This window comes from Lutra lutra, chromosome 10 (assembly GCF_902655055.1).
Source record: "Lutra lutra chromosome 10, mLutLut1.2, whole genome shotgun sequence".
In the NCBI taxonomy this organism is placed as follows: Eukaryota; Metazoa; Chordata; class Mammalia; order Carnivora; family Mustelidae; genus Lutra; species Lutra lutra.
The window spans coordinates 38,004,505-38,015,253 of record NC_062287.1 but is presented as its reverse complement, the minus strand read 5'-3'; the positions used below and the strand labels follow the sequence as shown (position 1 = coordinate 38,015,253).

At 40.7% G+C, this 10,749-nt stretch overlaps 1 pseudogene; it reads right to left on the bottom strand.

Moving 5' to 3' along the window:
- Positions 1-6,737: 6,737 nt before the first annotated feature.
- Positions 6,738-9,744, bottom strand: LOC125079693 (cardiolipin synthase (CMP-forming)-like; annotated as a pseudogene).
- Positions 9,745-10,749: the final 1,005 nt, after the last annotated feature.

Sequence of the window (10,749 nt, the reverse complement as noted above, 5' to 3'; positions counted from 1 at the left end):
GGAGCCTCGACTTCTAGCAGAGAAACTTGTCTTAACACTCTTTGCCTGTCTTTCGCAGACTCTTGTATTCTAAATGGTGCAAAGAACCTTAAGGATCATCTAGTACATCTCATACATATGAAAACAGAGGCCTGGATTACCAAACTGACCCTTGATCCTGGGATATCTGGTTCTGATCAGTTTTATTTTCATGCTATCACTTACTATCAAGACTTTCAAGACATATCTCTAAAGGCAAGGGAAACAAAAGCAAAAATGAACTTTTGGGACTTCATCACGATAAAAAGCTCCTGCACAGGAAAGGAAATAGTCAACAAAACTAAGAGGCAACCCATGGAAAGGGAGAAGATATTTGCAAATAACATAATAGATAAAGGGCTGGTATCCAAGATCTATAAAGAAGTTCTTAAACTGAACACCTAAAAAACAAATAATCCAGGGGCGCCTGCGTGGCTCAGTGGGTTGGGCCACTGCCTTCGGCTCGGGTCATGATCTCGGGGTCCTGGAATTGAGTCCCGCATCGGGCTCTCTGCTCAGCAGGGAGCCTGCTTCCCTTCCTCTCTCTCTGCCTGCCTCTCTGCCTACTTGTGATCTCTGTCCGTCAAATAAATAAATAAAATCTTTAGAAAAAAAAAAACAACAAATAATCCAGTCAAAAAATGGGCAGAAGACACGAACAGACACTTCTCCAAAGAACATACAAATGGCTAAGAAACACATGAAAAAATGTTCAACATCACTAGCCATCAGGGAAATTCAAATCAAAACCAGAGTGAGATACCACCTCACACCAGTTAGAATTGCAAAAATTAACAAGACAGGAAACAACAATTGTTGGCAAGGATTTGGAGAAAGGGGAGCCCTCTTATACTGTTGGTAGGAATACAAGATGGTACAGCCACTTTGGAAAACAGTATGGAGGTTCCTCAAAAAGTTAAAAATAGAGCTACCCTATGACCCTGCAATTGCATTACTAGGTATTTACCCCAAAGATACAGATGTAGTGAAAAGAAGGGGCACATGCACCCCAATGTTCATAGCACCAATGTCCACAATAGCCAAACTGTGGAAGGAGCTAAGATGCCCTTCAACAGAAGAATGGGTAAAGAAGATGTGGATACTACTCAGTCACTAAAAAAGATGAATACCCACCATTTGCATCAACATGGATGGAACTGGAGGGGATTATGATAAGTGAAGTAAGTCAAACAGAGAAAGACAATTATATAGTTTCACTCATAAGTGGAACATAAGGAATAGCATGGAAGACCATAGGGGAAAACTGAAGAGGGGAATAAAAAACCATGAGAGACTTTTTTTTTTTTTTGTTCACCTAAATTTCTTTTTTTTAAATTTTTTTATTGTTATGTTAGTCACCATACAGTACGTCATTAGTTTGTTTTTTTTTTAAAGATTTTATTTATTTATTTGACAGAGAGAGATCACAAGTAGACGGAGAGGCAGGCAGAGAGAGAGAGAGAGAGGGAAGCAGGCTCCCTGCTGAGCAGAGAGCCCGATGCGGGCCTCGATCCCAGGACCCTGAGATCATGACCTGAGCCGAAGGCAGCGGCTTAACCCCCTGAGCCACCCAGGCGCCCACGTCATTAGTTTTTGATAACTGTGGGATACAAACTGAGGGTTTCACAGGGGAGGGGGTGGGGGAGGGGTAGCCTGGTGATGGGTATTAAGGAGGCCACCTGTTGTGATGAGCTCTGGGCGTTATATGCAACTAATGAATCACTGAATGCTATATCAAAAACTAATGATGTACTACAGGTTGACTAACTGAATATAATAAAAAAAAACATTTTCTAAAACAGTTTTCTCGAGATATTAATTCACATGCCATAGGATTCACTCATTTAAAGTGTACTGTTAGAGCTAGATCCACAGTGTGAACAGAGAGCAGGCCCCAGGGAGCCCTGAGCAGCCCCACTGCCACCGAAAGGCTAGGTACCCACACCCAGGAGGAGCCACAACAGCAGAAGGTGGCCCAGTCTCCGTGACAGCAACGGCTTGCAGTAACGCTGACACCAGGCAGCTCACAGCCACCCGCCCTCAGTGCTAACTGCAGACACCAAGCCCGGCACCACCCACAGTAGCGCAGGGAGCAACACCCAGGAAGCTCACACCAAGGCACCTGCCGGCGGGGACAAGAATGTCACCATGAGGAAGATTGTGGAAACAGCAAAATGGTTCCATGCAACAAACAGATACAGTTTCATCAACAGGAATGATACCAAGGAAGATGTCTCTGCATGCCAGACTGCCCTAAAGAAGAAGGACCCCGGAAGTAACTTTGTGGGGGAGCGGTTGCAGGAACTGTGGGTCTTGATGTCCTCAGAGGACCTTGTTGGTTTCCCAGTACAAGGCAGGAAATATGCAGAGGAGCCCATCCTAGCCATAGCGCAGGGGTCCTTCCACAGAAGTACCAGGATGAAGAGAGTGGGGAAAGAATGAGGGGTGGGAGAGTGCTCCCCAAGGCGAGGCCCCACCGCATCCACCCTGCCCAGGCTACCTATTCCACCAGCATCAACCACCGTACTCCACCCCTCCCTTGCTGGGGGAAGGGATGGAGGGTGCTGACAATCAGGGTGCAGGAGAGCAAGATAAACCAGTGAGACCAAATACTGACGGGGTCACAGACAGTGATTCTCAAGGGCCCTCCACGCCAAAAACTGCCCAAAGAGGACAAGCAATGAAAACATGGGAAATCAGAGATGAGACCCAATGTCGACAGTGCTGCACCTGCAAACATGAAGGCAGATGCCCAGAAAACCTGAAACCACAAAATGGCATAGACACCAAAGCAGTCCATCCACCCGCTGAAAATTCGGCCTCTCCAGAGGGCAGGACGGAGTAAATGCCGGCTGGCCTTCTCCACGGGGGTCTTTCGTCCTCCTACCAGAAGAAATGACTAGACATTCCAGCAATAAGAAATGAGTGAAAGGGGCACATGGGTGGCTCAATCCTTAAGCTTCTGCCTTCGGCTCAGGTCGTGATTCTGGGATCGAGCCCCGCATTAGGCTCCCTGCTCCCTGGGAAGCCTGCTTCTCCCTCTCTCACTCCCCCTGCTTGAGTTCCCTCTCTCACTGTCTCTCTGTCAAATAATAAATAAACAAACAAATAAATAAAATAAAATCTTAAAAAAAGAAAAAAATGGAAGGTTGGAGCCAAGACCTCAAGTGTGTGCCTTTTCTGTTGACCAGATGACTAGAACTACCTGCACTGTCTATGCCCCAGTGCTTTTCCTAGTTTTACCTCAAGACATCTCTTTTTGGTAATGACCTGTGTGTTTTATTTTTTTTAAGATTTTATTTATTCATTTTACAGACAGAGATCACAAGTAGGCAGAGAGGCAGGCAGAGAGAGAGAAGGAAGCAGGCTCCCTGGTGAGCAGAGAGCCCGACGTGGGGCTCGATCCCAGGACCCTGGGACCATGACCTGAGCCGAAGGCAGCGGCTTTAACCCACTGAGCCACCCAGGCGCCCCGACCTGTGTGTTTTAAAGCCTGGTTTTTCTCAATATACCTTTAGAGATTTTTAAATTGTTTCATATTTGGTCAAGTTGAAGTTTTAAGAACCTCATTTTAAAATTTGTAATAAAAGCTTATAGCTTGATTTTTTTTTTTTTTTTAAAAGTCAACAAATGGCAAGTACATGTTAATACATGTCTTTAGGGATGCCTGGGTGGCTCAGTTGGTTAAGCGGCTGCCTTCGGCTCAGGTCATGATCCCAGCATCCTGGGATCGAGTCCCACATCAAGCTCCTTGCTCAGCAGGGAGCCTGCTTCTCCCTCTGCCTCTAGCCTGCCACTCTGTCTGCCTGTGCTTGCGCTCTGTCTCTCTCTCTCTCTCTAACAACAACAACAAAAAAAATTTAAAAAGAAAAAAAAATACATGTCTTCAATAACACCCAAGGGGCATCCTGGTGGCTCAGTCGGTTAGGCATCTGCCTTCGGCTTAGGTCTTAATCCTAGGGTCCTGGGATCCAGCCCCTTGTGGGGCTCTGTGCTCAGCGGGGAGTCTGCTTCCCCCTTCTCCACCCTGCTCATGCTTTCTCTTTCTATCTCTCTCTCTCAAATAAATAAAATCTTTAAATATATATATATATAAGCAAATAAAACTGTTCAATGGTTTTTGACATATTACATTATTTTCTAAAATTTATGGTAATTAGATATAACAAAATTTGCCACTTTAACCATTTTTAAGTGTACAATTCAGTGGCATTAATTATATTTACAATGTATGCAACCATAACCATTATTTCCCAAAGATTTTCATTACCCCAAATACAAACTTAAATCTATTAAACAGTAACTTCCCATTCCCCCTCCTTCAAGCTTTGGTAACCTTTAATCTAATTTTTGCTTCTATGAATTTGCCTATTCTAGGTATTTCATATAAATGAATTATACAGTATTTGTCCTTTTGCATCTGACTTATTTCACTTAGCATAATAGTTTCAAGTTTTACCCACATTGCAGTAAGTATCAGAACTTCATTTTTTAAAATAGTTTGCTGTACTCATACACTACATTTTGTTCATTCATTTGTCTGTTGGTGGACACGTGGGTTGTTTACACCTCTTAGCTATTGTGAGTAAAGCTGCAATGAACATTGATGTACAAATATCTGTTTGAGTCTCTGCTTTCTATTCCTTTGGATATAGACCTAGGAGTGGAAACTAACAAGATTTTATTGAAACACTTTTATTTTAAATTGGGAAATATTTCAAACATTGAGAAAAGTAGAGAAATGATAGACATTACCAACCTCCTATGAAAATAAAATAGATATTAATGGTCTGCCATGTTTAGTTTAATTTTTTTTTTTAATTTGAGCGAGAGAGAGCACCATGAGCAGGGAGAGGGAGAGAGAGAATCTCAAGTAGGCTCCCCTCTGAATGCAGAGACCAACATGGGGCTTAATCCCATGACCCTGAGATCATGACCTCAGCTGAAATTAAGAGTTGGACACTTAACTGACTGAGCCACCCAGATGCCCTGGTTTAAATTTTTTTTAAAGAATCAAAACATTAAAAAAATGGTGAAAGCTCATTCATTCCTTTTCCCTAACTTTACTGCTTCCCAAGCCACTACCTCAAAGTTTCTGCATATTTTTCTCATGCTTATTTTTATAATTTTACTATATAAATCTCCATGGGTGCTTTACATATATAAATGGAAGAAGCAATCTACATTATAATTTGAGGTATTTAAAATTATGCATAAATTTTACAATATTGCAATATTCTTTTAGCTCTTTTTTACCACTCAACATTATGTTTGGGACTTTATCCTTGTTGACATATTTGGTTTGTTAATTTTAATTGTCATATAATATTTAATTAAATTTTAAAGTATTCTGGGATTCCCTTATAACTGTTAAGTTTAACCTTCTTGTGTTTATTTTTGTTATTGATATATGTAGATTTCTACTATCTTGTTTTGTTCTTTTTCATTTCTATGTTTAGTTTCAATTTATTTTCTGCTCTTTTTTTTGCCTCCCATTAGATAAATCAAGCTTTCTTTATTTCCTTCCCCTCCTCTATTGCTCCTGCTCTTTCTATTTCTATTCTTTCAGCAGCCACCCTTAAAATTTTAATGTGCATACTAAACAAATTCTACAGTACCTCTTCTTTTGTCTTGAATAATACAGGGACACTAAGTGGCTTTAACTGATTCCTCCCTCCCATTTTGTGTTATTGTTTATTAGTATTTTAGTGCCGTCTTTTAAAAAAATACCACCAAATTAATTATTATTATTGTTGATATCATTTCATTCAAAATTGCCTGTTCCAATTTCCCTTTTTTTTTTCCTTTTATTTTGCTTCTTACATCTCATTTCTTCCATCTGGATTCAATTTCTTTATTGGTGAAGTACATACATTAATAGTTCTTATTTGTCTGAAAATGTCTTTATCCTTATGTGATAGTTTAGCTGGGGCTAGTATGCTAAGTTAATAGGTATTTTCTCTCAATATTTTTTTTTGTTTATTTTTTTTTAAGATTTTATTTGTTTATTTGACAGACAGAGATCACAAGTAGGCAGAGAGGCAGGCAGAGAGAGAGGGAGGGGGAAGCAGGCTCCCCGCCGAGCAGAGAGCCCGATGCGGGGCTCGATCCCAGGACCCTGGGACCATGACCCGAGCCGAAGGCAGAGGCCTTAACCCACTGAGCCACCCAGGCGCCCCTTCTCTCAATATTTTGGAGACATTTTTCTAGAGTCTATTGATGCTACTGGGAAGCATGCTGTTAGTCTAATTACCATTTGTGGTGATCTGTCTGTTCTCCCTGGCTACTTTTGGAATCTTCTTTATATCTTTGATGTTCTATGATTTCTGTTACTAGTTGGAGATTCTGTGTTGTGTGAATGGAGGTCTCAATTCTTCAATTTCCCATGAAAGATTTACATGAAGATCCATGCTAGAAGAAAGACAACCAGCAGGAAAGCAGCAAGCACAAAGCAATTTCTTTAGGACAGATGGGAGAATGCGCAGGCCCAGAGGTGGTAATTGTACTAAAGCTACAGGGTTTTTTCTTTGTATGTAAGTGGGGTCTTGGATCATGGACAGGCTGATCTCTAATGGAGGCTCTTCCAATCATTTGGGGGGGTGCTCCTCCCACTGGTCACGAGGGGGAGTTTTTGACTTCTCAAGGTTTGTACCAGAACCATTATGGCAGCATTTTTCCATGGAGAAGGGGAACGGCAATGCAAATGAATTGTAATGAGCCTAGAGGTTACCCTGGGGCAGAGGTGTGAGAGGAGAGCCCACGTTCTGTACCTGTTGCTCTTGATATGTCAGCCTGGGGATGCTGGAAGCCACAAGGTCAGGATGTTGTGAGCCACAGAGTCAGGATGTCATGCCCCCAGGCTTCCAATGTATAACCTATTTATCACCACCCTTGCCTGCAGTTCGTGTCTAACTGCCTACTCGCAGTTTCAATATAGTATGCCAAGATATGGATTTCTAAAATTCTGTTTGGATAGGTCATGCTCTTTTCTGTGGATTTATATCTTTCATTAATTCTGGAAAACTTCAACTATTATAATTCAAATATCTTTATTTCTTTCCTTCCAGAACATTTACTAGATATATATTAGACCTTATCTCTCTATCCCAAACATTCTTTCATATCGTTCATTTCATTATCTCTTTGCATTGCGTCTTGTTAATTTTTTTTAATTTTTTTTTTAATTTATCCATTGGACAGACAGTAGTAGTAGACACAAGTAGGCAGAGAGGCAGGCAGAGAGAGAGGAAGGGAAGCAGGCTCCCTGCTGAGCAGAGAGCCCGATGCGGGGCTCGATTCCAGGACTCCGGGATCATGACCCGAGCCGAAGGCAGAGGCTTTAACCCCCTGAGCCACCCAGGCGCCCCAACGTCTTGTTAATTTTTATTTCCAGTTCTCTTTTTCCTTTAACCTACTGGCAAAAAAAAAAAAAAAAAAAAAAAAAAAAGGCTCTTCAGACCCTTTTAAAATAGAGGGTCATAGGGAAAGGGAAGGAAAAATAAGACAAAATCAAAGAGGGAGGCAAACCATAAGATACCCTTAACTATAGGAAACAAACTGAGGGTTGCTGGAAGGGAGGGTTGTTGTAGGGATGGGCATTAAGGAAGGCACATAATGTGATAAGAACTGGGTGTTATATACATCTGATGAATCACTGAACTCTACCTCTGAAACTAATTATATACTATACGTTAATTAAATGAATTTAAATAAAATAACATTTTAAAAACTTTTAAAAACTTTTAAAAATATATAATTTCATATTATTTTGATATCACATGAGTACAAATTTCAATGTAATACAAACAGCACTATGTAAGAGACACAACATTAAGGCATGATGTAAATCACCACCTCCTAAACAACAAAGGATAATGGACATGTTGTCATATTCCTACTACCTGTGTTATTTCTTATCCCAATACATAAACCATTAGGCACCCTAGAGTTGGAAGATTTTCTTGAATGTAAACTTCAACAGCTTATATTTTGTGTTTGATCTTATTATTTTGAAAATCTTCTGCATTTTAAATCTCTTTATAACTTTTCTTTATCCATAGCTAAACTTCCTTTATTCTGTCATTATCCTAAGCAATTAGATATTAATCACATGAACTACTAATGTCCACAAATCTAAAAATCAAACACAAAACTCTTCAGCCAGGTTGCATAAGATATGTATTTAAACACACAAAATTCCTAGTGTTGGGGCACCTGGGTGGCTCAGTCGTTAGGTGTCTGCCTTCAGCTCGGGTCATGATCCCAGGGTCCTTGGACTGAGCCACGCATTGGGATCCCTGCATGGTGGGAAGCCTGCTTCTCCCTCTCCCACTCCCCCTGCTTATGTTCCCTCTCGCTGTCTCTCTCGCTATCAAATAAATAAAATCTTTAAAAAAAAATTCCCTAATGCTTTGTGACTCATCTGAATTCTATTTTAGAAGAAGTGATGATTTCAGTTTCCATATTCTGGACTATTTTTTTAAATGTATTTAAAAATGATTGATAGTAACTGGAATAATTGTTATTTTGTAAATTAATCAAGATTCCCAAAATAAAATGCTATGCTCAGTTCTATTTGCATTTAAAAACCCATCACATGTGCCTGGGTGGCTCAGTTGGTCAAGCTTCTGTCTTTGGCTCAGGTCATGATCCCAGGGTCCTGGGATCAAGTTCCTCATCCGGCTCCCTGATCAGCAGGGAGTCTGCTTCTCTCTCTATACCTCCCGGATGCTTGTGATACCTGTCTTTCTACCCCCTCCCTCAAATAAATGAATAAAATCTTTAAAAAAAAAATACATGAAGGGTGCCTGGGTGACTTAGTCGTTAAGCATCTGCCTTTGGCTCAGTTCATGATCCCAGGGTCCTGGGATTGAGCCCCACATTGAGCTCCCTGTTCAGCAGGAAGACTGCTTCTCCTCTCCTGCTCCCCCTGCTTGTGTTCCCTCTTTCTGTCAAATAAATAAATGAAATCTTTAAAAAAATACATGAAAATTCTGCACATCATCATGATGAAGCTTATTTTCAATATGCAGTACTTCAATTTGGATGACATGGTTTGTTCCGACAGGTCCTTTTTCAGGCTGAACACTAAAATGGCAAATTCCTGTAGATTTCCAAGTGGGCCTGGGGCCAGGGGTGCATACCACTTCCTTCCTAATGATGATGGATGACTTTGATCTACATTTTTCCCCTGACCAGCATTCTGGGCATGATGGTAACTATAAGCTGAGGCAGCTGTGTTGCAAAATATGAAACACCACAGTATCTGAAGATAAATACTGTCAGCATAATTGAAAACCAGAGCTGCCAAAGAAACCACCAAGATTAACTGGACTGCTGTGTTTACATTGCCAATGCATGTTGGTTTTCATTTAGCAGTGACACAGGATTGAAATACTTAGAAAGTGTTCTCAGAGTTGGAAGAATGCAATATCTGACATAAAAATGGTAGCAACCAATATTACATCTTTGATATTATCATATAAATAAGTGAAACTGGAGTAAGATATGCAGAGGTCAAACTAATATATAGGATGTTGATAGGGATTTCACCAGCAAGGGGACCAAGAACATTTTCCCAAGGTGTTTAATAATTGTCCCAATTTGAAGCAATAAATCCACCCGGCAAATCAGGGAACCCAATAGACTGAAAACTCTTAGTGCAATATCCAAAACTTCTCTAGTAACCAAATGGCCCCAAATTAGAGCCAAGTTGATGTTCTTCATTAACAACACATATGGACATGTCCATGGGTTTTCTTTCAGGCTTGGTGGTGCTAGTCAGGCCCCATGGTCTGCTGGGTCTGCAGAATGAGGATCACCTTCCCTGTGCACAAGCAGCATTGGTGGTATAGTGGTGAGCATAGCTGCCTCCCTGTGCACAAGCAATGGCACCTCCCAGGGGATGGATCATATCTATCGTCCAGCTGACTTGTTCTCTTTTCAGGTGTCTAATAAGCTATTTGGCCCATCCATGATTCATAATTCTTTTTCTTTTAAAAAAATAAAATTTTATTTTATTTTTTTTATTTTTATATTTTTCATTTTTTTATTTCTAGAAATTCTACTTTAAGGTATCTACCCATTGTTTTTCATAGTGATACCATTTTCTTTGGGTTTATTTCTTCACTTATCAATTTAAATATACTATGTCATATCTCTTAGGTTTCAATTCCATTGTCTCAAGTTTTTAGAGCTCAAATCCTGATATTTACTGTGTCTGCTGACTTGTGCACATGGTGATTTTTTTTTCCTTGCATGTTTTTATATTTTATTACTTTTTGTTACAAGTTTTTTAAAAGATTTATTCATTTCTCTTAGAGAGATAAGAGAGCAGGGGAGGGGCAGAGAGAGAGAATCTTCAAGCGGACTCCACGTAGAGCCTAACCTAACATGGAGCTCAATCTTAAGACCATGAGATCATGACCTGAGCTGAAACCAAGAGTCAGATGCTCACCCTACTGTGCCACCCAGGTGTCTCTATTATTTTATATTTTTTGAGAGAGGGAGAGTGTGGGAGTGCATGCAAGAGTTGGGGGGGGGGGAGGGGCAAGGGAAGAGGAAGAGAATCTTAAGGAGGCTCCAGGCCACCGCAGAGCCTGATGAGAGGCTCCATCTCATGACCCTGAGATCATTGGCAGAGTCAAAATCAAGAGTCAAATGCTTAACTGATGGAACCACCCAGGCATCCCTACAAATATGTTTTTATTGGAATTTTATTGGAATTATTGG